Below are 14,018 nucleotides of genomic sequence, written 5' to 3' on the forward strand. Positions count from 1 at the left end.
ACGCTTAGCTAATTTTTGTATTTTTAGTACAAGCTGGGTTTCACCATGTTAACCAGGATGATCTCTATCTCTTGATCTCGTGATCTGCCCACCTTGGTCTCCCAAAGTGCTGGGATTTCAGGTGTGAGCCACCCTGTCCAGCCAACACTTTGATGATGAAAGAATCTTTGCTGAGATTTGCATTATGACAAGTTCATGTAAGGCACAATGGAGTAAACATCCACATGCTCCTGATGATCTGATTTAGTGTTTGTCTTTTTAAAAATTGAGTGTGGAACCCGTGCAGGGAGCACCCCACTGCCTCCCACTCTCCCTGTCCCTTGGACCCCAGACCGTACCTCATCCCTCTGGCCAAGTGAAGCCCACGAAGTTGACATGCCGGAGATCAGCCTCGGCCATGTCGCGTCCTGCAGCAGCCAGGACTCGACCCACTGTGCAGAAAATCTTCACAAGGCAGACACTTACTGAAAATGGCGGGCAGCCAAGGCAGGCGAGAAGACCATCTCTGTGGTCCTACAGTTGGAGAAGGAGGAGCAGATACACTGTGTGGACATCGGGAATGATTGCTCAGCTTTCGTCGAGGTGCTGGTGGGCAGCTCGGCTGGAGGTGCTGGGAGCAAGACTATGAGGTCCTTCTGGTCACCTCATCTTTCATGTCCCCTTTGGAGAGGCACAGTGGTTCGAACCCCAACTGGGTTTGCATGTTTGGGCCTGACAAGCTGGTCTGGGCAGCAGCTGAGAAGCCCTGGGACCAGGTCAAAATTGTTTGCAGCCAGCCCTACAGCAAGGACTCCCCCTTTGGCCTGAGTTTTGAATGGTTTCATAGCCCCCTAGACAAAGATGAGGCAGAGGCCCTGTCCCAGAAGGTGACGGTGACCAAGCTAGGCCAGTTCTGTGTGAAGGAGGAGGACGAGAGCGCCAACTCTCTCAGGCTGGGGGCTCTCTTCTTCAGCCGTGTCAAAAAGACATCCCCAGCCACAGCCAGCGACCTGGCAGGACCCAGCTACGAAGCTGCCACCCTCCAGGCCTCCAGTGCTGCCTCCTCAGCCTCTCCAGTCTCCAGGGCCGTAGGCAGCACCTCCAAGCCCCAGGAGTCTCCCAAAGGGAAGAGGAAGTTGGGATTTGAACCAAGAAGAAAAGAAGACCTGCCAGCAAACCAGCACCCCAGCTGTTGCCACCTGTTCCCAAGAGACCTAAATTGCCAGCTCCCACCCGTACCCCAGCCACAGCCCCAATCTCTGCCGCAGCACAGGGGGTAGTGACAGGCAAGCCCTGAGGAGAAGGCGCCGAGCCCAGACGACCCTGTGCTGGCCCAGAGGAGCTGGGGAAGATCCTTCAGGGTGTGGTAGTGGTGCTGAGTGGCTTCCAGAACCCCTTCTGCTCCGAACTGCGAGATAAGACCCTAGAGCTGGGGGCCAAGTATCGGCCAGACTGGACCCCGGACAGCACGCACCTCATCTGTGTCTTTGCCAACACCCCCAAGTACAGCCAGGTCCTAGGCCTCGGAGGCAGCATCGTGCATAGGGAGTGGGTGCTGGACTGTCACCACAGGCATCAGCGGCTGCCCTCCTGGAGGTAACTTATGGCAGGGCCAGACTCTAGCAATGAGGACGATGAGGGCTTTCACAGCGGCAGCAGTGGTGATGAAGCCCCCAAGCGTCCTCGAAAGCGCCCCCAGACCAAAACCAAGCCCACTCAGGCAGCTGGACCCAGCTCACCCCAGAAGCCCCCAACCCTGGAAGAGACCAAAGCAGCCTCACCAGTGCCCCAGGAACACACAGACATTGAGGGGGAACAATCAGAAGGGCAGGACAATGGGGTGGAAGATTCTGGGGACACAGAAGATGAGCTGAGGAGGGTGGCTGAGCAGAAGGAACACAGACCGCCCTCTGGCCAGGAGGAGAACGGGGAAGACCCATATGCAGGCTCCACAGATGAGAACACGGATGATGAGAAACACCAGGAGCCTCCTGATCTGCCATTCCGCGAGCTCCGAGATTTCTTCGGACAAGCACTTCTTCCTTTACAGGGAGTTCCTGGGGACAAGCGGCGGAAACTCATCCGATACGTCACAGCCTTCAACTGGGAGCTTGAGGACTGTATGAGCGACGGGGTTCAGTTTGTGATCACACACAGGAATGGGATCCCAGCTTTGAGGAGGCCCTGATGGACAACCCCTCCCGGGCATTCGTTCGTCCCCGATGGATCTACAGTTGCAATGAGAAGCAGAAGTTAATTCCTCACCAGCTCTGTGGGGTGGTGCCACAGGCCTGAAATATGTGCTACACACACATGTACACACACACACACACACACACACCCCTGAAGTATGTGCTACACGGACACACACACAGAGAGAGAGAGAGAGAGGGAGAGAAGATGCATTTAATAAAGATGACTTGGTTTGGGAAAAAAAACTGGGTATAAGACAGTGTTTTCAGTCTCTGCTAAATGTCCTCATGCCCTTTTTCTCTCCCCATTTGGATTATCCTGGATTGCTCACCCAGCCTCAATGGGTGTCATTTTCCTAGTCTGTAAAATGGAACAATCCTTACTTTGTTATGAAGTTTAATGCACTCAATAGAGTGACTAACATAGGAGATGCAAAAAAAAAAAAAGGAGCTTTTTTTTTTTTTTTCACCCTGACTGAGAAAGACCAAATATTTTGTTCAGTTACTTGTATGGCTTAACACAGAATTTCATCTGACATTTTGGATTCTGGTCACTACTTTTTCTGATGTTTAATGTTTCCAAATGGTCAGAGCCTTCAGTTTTCCTATACATCTTTCTCATGATGTTCATGACAACTGTGTTATAAAGAGAGGAAGTAAAGATGTGACTTTGATGATATTGGAGCTGTTCATTCAACAGAGATTTGCAGTGACATATCTAGGTTGTGCATTGGTCCAGTTTGCATAGAGGGAATATCAAGTTCTCAAACGGCAGCTTATCTGTTATGGGCTTGTCCAGTGCCTGGGTTTTTTTTCCACTCTTGATTGAGGCTTGAGTATCACCAGACACAAGGCTGGATCAGGCTTGGGAAAGGTGCTTGGGCTACTCTGCTAGAAGGTGATTAAGGGGAGGATGCTATTGACTTTCTTGGACTGAGCTGATACAGAGTACATGAGAGAAAAAGATGAATAACAATAGAGTAAGGGTCAACCCGCCCCCTGCCACTCACACACACGTTAATTGTATGTAAGGTGCTGGTGCTAACTGCTCTGAGAATCACAAAATGAAGTGAAATAGAATGTTCCACCCTTAAGGAACTTATTCAAGATAGGCATCAAGGATCAGGTAGATGAGTTAAACTGAGTTCAGTTAAATATCAACATAAAGATTCCAGTAGGCAGCCTGTGAATAGAGTTGACTGTATAGACCCTGCTAAGTGACCCAGAGGAAAGAGAGAAAGCTGTGGGCTGATGGAATGAGCAAAGGCTTCACGGATGATATGGAATTGGATGCGTGGCAGAATTCAAACGGAAGTGAGCAATGGCTGACAGCAGGAATGGCCAGGTGTGTTAGGCAGGGATGGGCAGAAGCACTATGGGAGGCAGAAGTGGGGCTGAGGCTGCAGAGATGGCAGGAACACGTGTCTTTGTGTAAGTCACAGGACCTGTTTCCTCATCCTCCTGAGAAGATGGAGCGCACATTCCCCACCCTCCTTACCATTCTGACCTCTGTAATTCTGACAGCTGACCTGTGGATAACAACTTGCTTTCAAAAGTGAGGTCAATTGACTTGTATAACTGAGAAGGATGAGAGCAGACCCAGGGAGGCTGTGTTATGGCTTGTCTACCTCCTGTCCCTCTATCTGGAAAGGCAGTTACAATGGGGTGGCTGAGACTGTGGGCTCCTCCCAGGCTGCCAGGGTTCACATTTGGCTCTTCCTCTTTCTACCTATGCTTCAGTTTTATCCTCTGATATAAAGAGTGACAATAATGGCACCTACCTCCAGGGTTCTTGTGTAGAAGTGCTCGGAAGAGTGTCTGGTGCATAGGGAGGACTTAATATATGCTAGCCATTAGTCTAGTCTCTGCTTGGCCGACTCCTTCAAGCTCCTACTACATTCAGGCTTCTGCTACAGAGGAGAAAGTGGCAGCTGACCCCAAGCACCGTCTTTATCACTCAGCCTTACAGCCAGGAGGCAGCCCCAGAGTCCTATCCTGGGACATATGATGAGGAGCCTGGGGTGGAACAAAATGGAGTGTTAGGTATACAAAGAGTGCTCCTCTGCACACAAATCTGATCCACACAACTGAGTCCATGGAGAAGCAAAGTACATACTCTACATTTTATGGGTGAAGGAACCAAGGTATTAAAAACTTAAGAGGTTCGTGGGAAAGTGACAAAACCAGGAATCCACCCAGGCCTGCCGCTCCACAGCCCTTTTCACTCTATATCACTAAATATCAAAATGATTTGTTCCCATAAAATATAGAGTGTCTTTGATGTCCCCTGGAGATGTTTTCATTATGAATGACAGCTGCTTCAGAGTCAATGAAACAAGTGTTTATTGAGCACCTACTGCATTCAAAGTGCCAAACCCTGTCAGGAAATCAAAGCACAGTCAAGGATGAGTGACATATGGCTCCGGCACATGCAGGATTCTTGAATGCAGTGCAGAAGACAGCACACCAGGCTTACTTGATGCAGTGTAGCTTGGATTGATGGGTCCAAGGTTGTTTTTTAATGGGGTTTGGGGAGTAGAGGAGAACTTGGAGTAGATAGATTATCAATTTTTTCTTTTCCTAAGAATATATATGTATTATATAAAATATATATATAATATATATATATATATTTTTTTAAGAATATTGAAGTTCAGAGAATTAGTGATCCTGGATCTAGTTAAGAAGATGGGATTTGAAGCAAGACATTCTAACATAGGGTAGACTCACTCTGTTTTCTTTGGTCTTTTTTGAACCTTAATTGTATTAATAAAAATCCTACATGCATGTAGTTTAAAGAAAAAAGTTGTTTTAAATGGCCTATTACAGAAAAACAGTCATTCCCAGCCTCGCCCTAATAGTTCCTCCTTCTAGGGGCAACTATTTTCAAATCTCTTAACAGGTTCTCTTGGTCTTCTCGCTCACTCTCTCTCTTTCTCTCTTTCCTTTTTTTTTTTTTGAGAGAAAGAAAGAAAGAGAAAGAAAAAGGGGAGAGAGAACAGGATTCTTGCTCTATTGCCCGGGCTGGAATGCTATCTAAAAATAGGTATTAAAAACCTCTTTTATGCCGATAAGTGTGCTTAACAACGGAGACAGGAAGGAATAAGGGAAGAAAATAACAAACAAACAGCCAACCAATATTTCATTTAAGTCTGTGAAATCCTATGCAAATGCTGAAGAGTGATTTACTTCCAACTATATAGTCACTTTCAAAATAGGTGTAATATGATACTGAGAAAAATACGTGTTCTATGGACCTGGGGTGGAGAATTCTATAAATATTCACCAAGTTTACTTATTCCAGGTCTAAGTTCAAATCATAGATGTCCCTATTAATTTTCTATGTTGTTGATCCATCGAATATTAACAATGTGGTGTCAATATCTCCCACTATTATTGTGCGGGAGTCCAGGTCTCTTTATAAGTCATTAAGAACTTGTCTTATGTATCTGGATGTTCCTGTATTGGGTGCATATATATTTGTGATCATTGACTCCTGTTGTTGCATTGATCCTTTTACCATTATGTAATGCCCTTCTTTGTTTCTTTTAGTCTTTGTTACTATTAAAGTCTATTTTGTGAGAGACGAAAGTTACAACTCCTGTTTTTTTTTTTGTTTGTTTGTTTGTTTGCTCTCCATTTAATTGGTGAATCTTCCTCCATCCCTTTGTTTTGAATCTTTGTATGTCGTTGCTTGTGAAATAGATCTGGATACAGCGTACTGATGGGTTTTGACTTTTTATTCAATTTACCCGTCTATGTCTTTGATTGGGGCATTTAATCCATTTGAATTTAGAATTAATATTAATATTTGTGAGTTCAATATTGTCATTTAATGCTAGCTGGCTATTTTGCCCATTAGTTGATGTAGATTCTTCATTATAGAGATTCTCTTTATGTTTTGGTAAGTTTTTGGGATGGCTGATACTGGTCGTTCCTTTCTGTTTGTAGTGCTTCTTTCAGAAGCTCTTGTAAAGCAGGCCTGGTGGTGATGAAATCTCTGAGTGTTTGCTTGTTCACAAAAAATTTTCTTTTTCCTTCCCTTATGAAGCTTAGTTTGACTGAATATGAGATTCTGGGTTGAAAATTCTTTTCTTTGAGGATATTGAATATTGACCCCCACTCTCTTCGAGTTTGTAGGGTTTCTGCTGAGAGATCTGCTGTGAGTCTGATAGGCTTCCCTTTATGGGTAATGTGACCTTTCTCTCTAGCTGCCCTTAGAATTTTCTCCTTTATTTCAACCCTAGTGAATCTAGCGATTATGTGTCTTGGAGTTGCTCTACTTGAGGAATATCTTTGTGGTGTTCTCTGGATTAGCTGGAGTTGAGTATTGTCCTGCCTTACTAGATTAGGAAAGTTTTCCTGAATAATATCCTGAAGAATATTTTCCAGCTTGGATTCATTCTCTTCGTGACATTCAGGTACACCTATCAAACATAAATTAGGTCTTTTCACATAGTCCCATATTTCTTGGAGACTTTGCTCATTCCTTTTTACTCTTCTCTAATCTTGTCTTCTCATTTCATTTCATTAAGTTGGTCTTCGACCTCTGATATCCTTTCTTCTGCTTGGTCAATTCGACTGTTAAAACCTGTGCATACTTCACGGAGTTCCCGTATTGTGTTCTTCGGTTCCATTAATTCACTTATATTCCTCTCTAAGTTGTCAATTCTCGTTAGCATTTCATCAAATCTTTTTTCAAAGTTCTTAGTTTCTTTACATTGAGCTAGAACATGTTCTTTTAGCTCACTAAAGTTCCTTATTATCCACTTTCTGAAGCCTAAATCTGTTATTGGAATGCACTAGTTCTCCATCAGGCCTTGTTCCCTTGTTGATGAGGAACTGTGATCACCTGTAGAAGGAGAGGCATTCTGATCTTGGGTATTCTCAGCCTTTTTATGCTGGTTTCTTCCCATGATTGTAAGTTCATCCACCTGTCATCTTTGTAATTGCCTACTTTCAAATTAGGTCTCTGAGTGGACGTCCAACTTGTTGATTCCCAGTGCCGAAATCTGAGCAACCCACTGCACCAGCCAAAACAGCGGCATTAAGATTCGTGGTGCTTTTCTGCCTGGGAATCTCCGATCTGGCTTCCCTCTTGAGTCCCTTCTTCAATCAGGTAAATGGGTGACTCTGCCTTCCCGGAGCTCCAAAAGGGGACCCAGTCCCATTTACTCTGCACCAAGAACTGCCGCGCTGCCAGCCAAACCGCGATGCCGGCCACAAGATTTGCCCTGGCGACCGTGGGGCTCCTCTGCTGGGACTCTTCCGGTTCGTGGGTAACAAAAATTTGTCTGAAAGTGTGGCATCCTCTCGTTCTGTGTGCTTTCTCTGGGAGCTACAATCCCGAGCTGCTAGTGATCAGCCATCTTGGATCTCTCTCCTTTCTCGAGAATATATTTTTTAAAACACTACTATCTACAATCACTATCATTTCATAGAAAAATAATGTTTTAATTCCTAAAATAGGAAAGGCCAAAATTTCAGCATAAAGGGGGGCCCCTCTAAATTTGAATAATGAAATTGTATTACAAAATTACTACATTTTCTTTACTTTTGTCATTTCACGGAGGACAAGTGAAGCTTTTTATAAGCCAATGATTTGAGAACCAGTATCTAAATGACTTACTAAATGTCATTCCTGTAAGATAACATATGGCCACATTTTGATATTTTTGAAATTAAAGCACAGGGAAGTGTTATTGCATTGTTCCATTATCCAAGCATGACCCCAGACCCCATCAGTTGCTCTAATAGGCATATTCCAATGGTCCAGGCCTCAGTGGTCAATGGCTCTTTAGGATGGGCATAGAATGATGCCACAGATGGAGCTAGGTGTAATCCAGGAGAAGTCTAGCTGTTTCCCTTGGGGTCAGGTCGAAGGTGACCAGAAAAGTACCTTTGATTAAAAAAAACACTTTTTTTCTTTTGAGATGGAATCTTGCTCTGTTGCCCTGTCTGGAGTGCAGTGGTGGGATCTTGGCCCACTGTAACCTCCACCTCTCGGGTTCAAGCAATTTTCCTGCCTCAGCCTCTCTGAGTAGTTGGGATAACAGGTGCACACCACCAGACCCAGCTAATTTTTGTATTTTTAGTAAAGATGGGGTTTCGCCATGTTGGCCAGGCTGGTCTTGAACTCCTGACATTAGGTGATCCACCCGCCTTGGCCTCTCAAAAGTGCTGGGATTACAGGCGTGAGCCACTGTGCCTGGCCAAAAAAAACTTTTAAAAATATTTTTTGTTTTTTTAGAGCCAGGTGCAGTGGCTCACACCTGTAATCCTAGCACTTTGGGAGGCTGAGGCAGGTGAACTGCTTGAGCCCAGGAGTTTGAATGAGCCTGGGCAACATGGTGGAACCCTGTCTCTGCAAAACAGTACAAAAATTAGCCAGGTGTGGTGCAGAGCGCTTGAGCCCTGGAGGTTGAGGCTGCGGTGAGTCATGATGGCACTACTGTACTGTAGCCTAGAGTGCAGTAGTGATAGAACAAGACCCCCCCCAAAAAATTCTATTCTTGAGCATCGTAACAATTTAGGATGAAAAATGCTCAAGGGATAGTGGTATTATGTCATAAGCAAAATTATTAATATAGTCTACTCAATGACTGGAAATCCAAAATTTCCCAGTGTCTCAACATGTATTCAACTGTGCCAATCCTAATGACAAAAACCTCCCCTTTCTATACACACTGAAGGGCCCCACTGTGCAACCCTGCACAAGTATCATTTTTCCTGCATCTTGATTACAAAGCAATTTCAATATAATTTTTTTATTTTTAATTTTATTATTATACTTTAAGTTCTGGGGTGCATGTGTAGAACATGCAGGTTTATTACATGTGCCATGGTGGTTTGCTGCATCCATCTCCTCATCATCTACATTAGGTATTTCTCCTAATGCTGTCCCTTCCCTCACCCCCTGCTTTGTATCTATCCTCTACTCCCGACCACCTCCTGACATTCCCCTGTGTGTGACGTTCCCCTCGCTGTGTCCATGTGTTCTCGTTGTTCAACACCCACTTATGAGTGAGAACATGCAGTGTTTGGTTTTCTGTTCTTGTGTCAGTTTGCTGAGAATGACAGTTTCCAGCTTTATCCATGTCCCTGCAAAGGATATGAACTCATCCTTTTTTTTATGGCTGCATAGTATTCCATGGTTTATGTGTGCCACATTTTCTTTATCTAGTCTATCATTGATGGGCATTTGGGTTGGTTCCAGGTCTTTGCTATTGTGAACAGTGCTGCAGTAAACATGTGTGTGCATGTGTCTTTATAATAGAATGATTTATAACCCTTTGGGTATATACCCAGTAATGGGATTGCTGGGTCAAATGGAATTTCTATTTCTAGATCCTTGAGGAATCACCACACTGTCTTCCACAATGGTTGAGCTAATTTACACTCCCACCAACAGTGTAAAAGTTTTCCTGTTTCTCCACATCCTCTCCAGCATCTGTTGTCTCCAGATTTTTTAATGATCACCATTCTGACTGGCATGAGATGGTATCTCAATGTGGTTTTGATTTGCATTTCTCCAATGACCAGTGATGATGAGCTTTTTTTCATATGTTAGTTGACTGCATAAATGTCTTCTTTTGAGAAGTGTCCGTTCATATCCTTCACCTACTTTTTGACGGGGTTGTTTTTTTCTTGTAAATTTGTTTAAGTTCATTGTAGATTCTGGATATTAGCCATTTGCCAGGTGGGTATATTGCAAAAATGTTTTCCCATTCTTTTGGTTACTGGTTTACTGTAATGATAGTTTCTTTTTTATTCTTTAAAAAAAGAATGGCCATGCACGGTGGCTCATGCCTGTAATCCCAGCACTTTGGGAGGCTGAGGTGGGCAGATCACAAGTTCAGGATATCGAGACCATCCTGGCCAACATGGTGAAACTCTGTCTCTATTAAAATACAAAAAATTAGCCAGGCATGGTGGTGCACAGCTGTAGTCCCAGCTACTCAGGAGGCTGCGGCAGGGGAATTGCTTGAACCTGGGAGGCAGATGTTGCAGTGAGCTGCGATTGTGCCACTGAACTCCAGCCTGGCAGCAGAGCGAGACTCTATCTCAAAAACAGCAACAAAAAAGCATATTCCTCACCAGTAAGACAAGTGAATATATTTTAAAAGTTCCTGTGATATTTCAGTTTATTCCTGTAATAACCTGAATAACTGTAGTAAAGGCACTGGAAATAAAAGTAGAAGATCAAGTTAAAATTCAACTCTTTAATCCCCAAATATGATATCATCAGAGTCAAGAGTGGAGCACTGGGCCATGTCTTGGGTGGAGAGGTGGGGCATGTCTTAATCCATTCCTCCTCTGCTGTAACAAAATACCTGAGACTGGGTAAATTATAAACAATAGGAATTTATTTCTCACAGTTCTGGAGGCAGGGAAGTCCAGTATCAAGGTGCTGGCAAATTTGGTGTCTGGTGAGGGCTACTGTCTGCTTTCAAGACGGTGCCTTGTTGCTGCATCCTCTGGAAAGGAGGATTGCTGTGTCCTCACCTGGTTGTAGGGATGGAAGGACAAAAAAGGACCTAGCTAGCTTGTTCTCTTCAGCCCTTTCATAAGGGCATAAATTCCATTCATGAGGGCATCTTCACAAGACCCTATCTTCTAATACCATCCCCTTGGGACTAAAGTTCTAACGTAAGAATTTTAAAGGGACATTTACATTCAAACCAAACAGGTGATTTCCCATTTTTCCTCAGACGCTATTAAAAAATAAGGTTTAAAGTATCCCCAGGATATTTTGTTTTCCATAAAGGCAATCTATAATCCACCTTCCTCGTTCTCTTCCACAATTAAAGTGCTTGCCAATTTGTATTTGAGATTAAAATAACACAAACTTAGATGTAGTCTGTGAGTGAAAACCTGCTAGGTTTACCCACGGGAGCTAAATTTGTCATAAATAGTGATCACAGTGGTAGATATCAGCATGTACAACAACATGAAAGTCATATAAGTAAACTCATTGACAGTTAACTTCACACAACTCATGCAAACAAAGGCAAATAAAAGTAAATGAAAATGTGTATGCAGTATGGTATAAAAACTCTCAGGCTTGAGTATTCTGATGTTATTTCTCGTAGCAGCCTGAGGCATACTGATTTCTGAGGCTTCCTTTCTAATTTCTCTGGTCCTCATTGCCTTCTTGATAAAACATCACTGGCCAATGATGTAGTCAATAATAATAATAAAAAAGAATAGGCTGGACGTGGTGGCTCACGCCTATAATCCCAGCACTTTGGGAGGCCGAGGCGGGTGGATCACAAGGTCAAGAGATCGATACCATCCTGGTCAACATGGTGAAACCCTGTCTCTACTAAAAATACAAAAATTAGCTGGGCATGGTGGCGCCTGCCTGTAGTCCCAGCTACTCGGGAGGCTGAGGCGGGAGAATTGCTTGAACCCAGGAGGCGGAGGTTGCGGTGAGCCAAGATCGCGCCATTGCACTCCAGCCTGGGTAACAAGAGCGAAACTCCCATCTCAAAATAAATAAATAAATAAATAAATAAAAATAAAAATAAAGAATAAAGAATAAAACATCGCAGAATTTATAGACAAGGTCAAGACCCAGAGATTGGTGCTACGTAGAGACCACAATTTTATAAAATGAATGTGCATTTCTGGCCTAAATTTTCACATTTGATTCCAGCACTAAAGGAGAGCAGAACTGTAATTGGAATGAAATATGATTATTGAAACCTACAAGAGAAAATGAAACATACTCCAGGTGCCAACTGCCAAGCAATGTTTCTGGCTCCAAAGGACAGCCTGAGGCAATGCCAGATGGTCCTTTTCAGGAAATTGAGCTTGTCTCCACTACAGGAAATCTGAATGACTATCCCACAGGAAATGCTTCATTGTATATTACCATTAACTTGGTGAGAAATAAAAGAATGAGGGTGGCGATAGCTGAACATTGATCAGAGGAATGAGCTTGTTAAAAAATGATTGAGACTCCTGCTGAATTTCTTGGCGTTTTGGCTAAGATCAGGAATTGTGAGTAGAATATTGATGGCTCACTAATGAAAAAATACTGTATGTCCAGCAATGTATGAAAAATCTACATGCGTTAATCCTTTCAACAACCTCATAGGTCAGTGTCATTTTTACTGTCATCATCATCATCCCTACTTACAGACATGGAAATCAACGGATACATTTCCATTGGATGTTGAGGGGCCAGCTCATAGAGTTGCCTAAGGCTTTTTAATGAATGGCAGAGTCAGGATTTGAATTCAGTCTGTTTGATTTTAGTGTCTGGGATTGATGCTAAGCATACTAGTACTGTGATTACCCCTAGCATTTATATAAAACAATACTGCTTCAGATATGCTATCTTTTGAATATTAGTTCCCCTGTGGCTTGACTTTGCTCTGATAACATTTGCCGGAGAACTTCTCTATTTTGGTTTTTGCTTCCCAAGCCCTTACTGAAGTGTCTCATACAGGCTTGTCTTCCAAAGGTGCATCTCTACATCAATTCTGTCCCCACATAACTGTCTTTTCTGAGAGGTTATAGGCAAGGTGAGATTTATAATATTGCTTAATACAGGGCCTGGAGATATAAAAACATGAACTCAATCAAGCCGTATTTCCTCTTCCATCAACCTTCCTCTAGCAAAACTCCTTTTCTCCCATGTCCAAAGTCAGGCTCCTCATCTTCGTTAGGGTCTGAGACCCACAGTTCCTGGTAAACTTTAAAAAGCACTCTAGAGTTAAAAACAAGAACACCATTCTGGCCAACATGGTAAAACCCTGCCTCTACTAAATATACAAGAAATTAGCTGGGTGTGGTGATGTACACCTGTAGTCCCAGCTACTTGGGAGGCTGAGGCAGGAGAATCACTTGAATCCAGGAGGTGCAGGCTGCAGTGAGCTGAGATCATGCCACTGCACTCCAACCTGGGCAACAGAGCAGACTCGATAACTCAAAAAAAAAAAAAAAAACCAGAACAAAAATATTAACTATTGCTAACATGCGTGGTGTGCTTAGTCTGCTGGGCTAAACATATGTAAGTGATCGTTAACTGTCCTTTCAGAAAAGTTCAATATTCTTGAACAGTTGAGTAACTCCCTTAAATCAGAACGTGCAAGTGGCAGAAGCAGGATTTAAACTTAAACCTTGGAACAAACAGCCTCCTGCCTGGATCCATGTGTCTAAGAGATACCAAAGACTGTCTCCCTGGACCAGGCCTGTGCAACACACTGCAGGGAAAATAGATCAGTAAGCTATGATCACTCTCCAAAAGTCCACAGTCTGGCTAGTGAGATCAAACATAAATACACAAAAGTGAATGATCACAAAAAACTTAACTCATATTTCAAGAACTGTCACTTGGAATGCAAAAGGGGTTGCCAAGTGCATGTGACTTATCCTATCCTAACTGCAGTCGGAGTTGGAGGTGGGGCGTTTTCTCAGGTTGAGAGGCTTTTCAGGTGAGAGCAGAGCCTGCACCAGGGGTCAGGGCAGGCAAGTGCTACCCAGGCTGGAACAGAGGGCTTGAGGCTGGACTATACACTGTTCCATAGCAGTTTAAACTTTACTGTCCTTCAGCCTACCTAGAACGACTGAAGGCTTCAACCAGGGGACGGATGTGAACAAAGTGATTCGTTTGCTCAGTCACTTAACAGAGAAGATGACAACATGACAGTTGGTTATATTTACCATTTATGTAGCTTCCCAGAGCATATTTTTCAGTAAACTCTTTAAATGAAATATAACACACCTACAGAAAAGTACACACATCATAAGAACATAGCTCATTGAATTTATATTTAATTTATATTCCAGATATATAAATTCCAGATATATATAAACTGTGAATCAGGACCCAGATCA

At 43.5% G+C, this 14,018-nt stretch overlaps 1 pseudogene; it reads left to right on the forward strand.

Moving 5' to 3' along the window:
* The first annotated feature begins 375 nt into the window (after positions 1–375).
* Positions 376–2,274, forward strand: LOC105734618 (DNA repair protein XRCC1-like; annotated as a pseudogene).
* Positions 2,275–14,018: the final 11,744 nt, after the last annotated feature.

The sequence above is a fragment of the Aotus nancymaae genome, unplaced genomic scaffold (assembly GCF_030222135.1).
Source record: "Aotus nancymaae isolate 86718 unplaced genomic scaffold, 86718_ANA_hifiasm-v0.15.2.pri h1tg000014l, whole genome shotgun sequence".
Lineage (NCBI taxonomy): Eukaryota > Metazoa > Chordata > Mammalia > Primates > Aotidae > Aotus > Aotus nancymaae.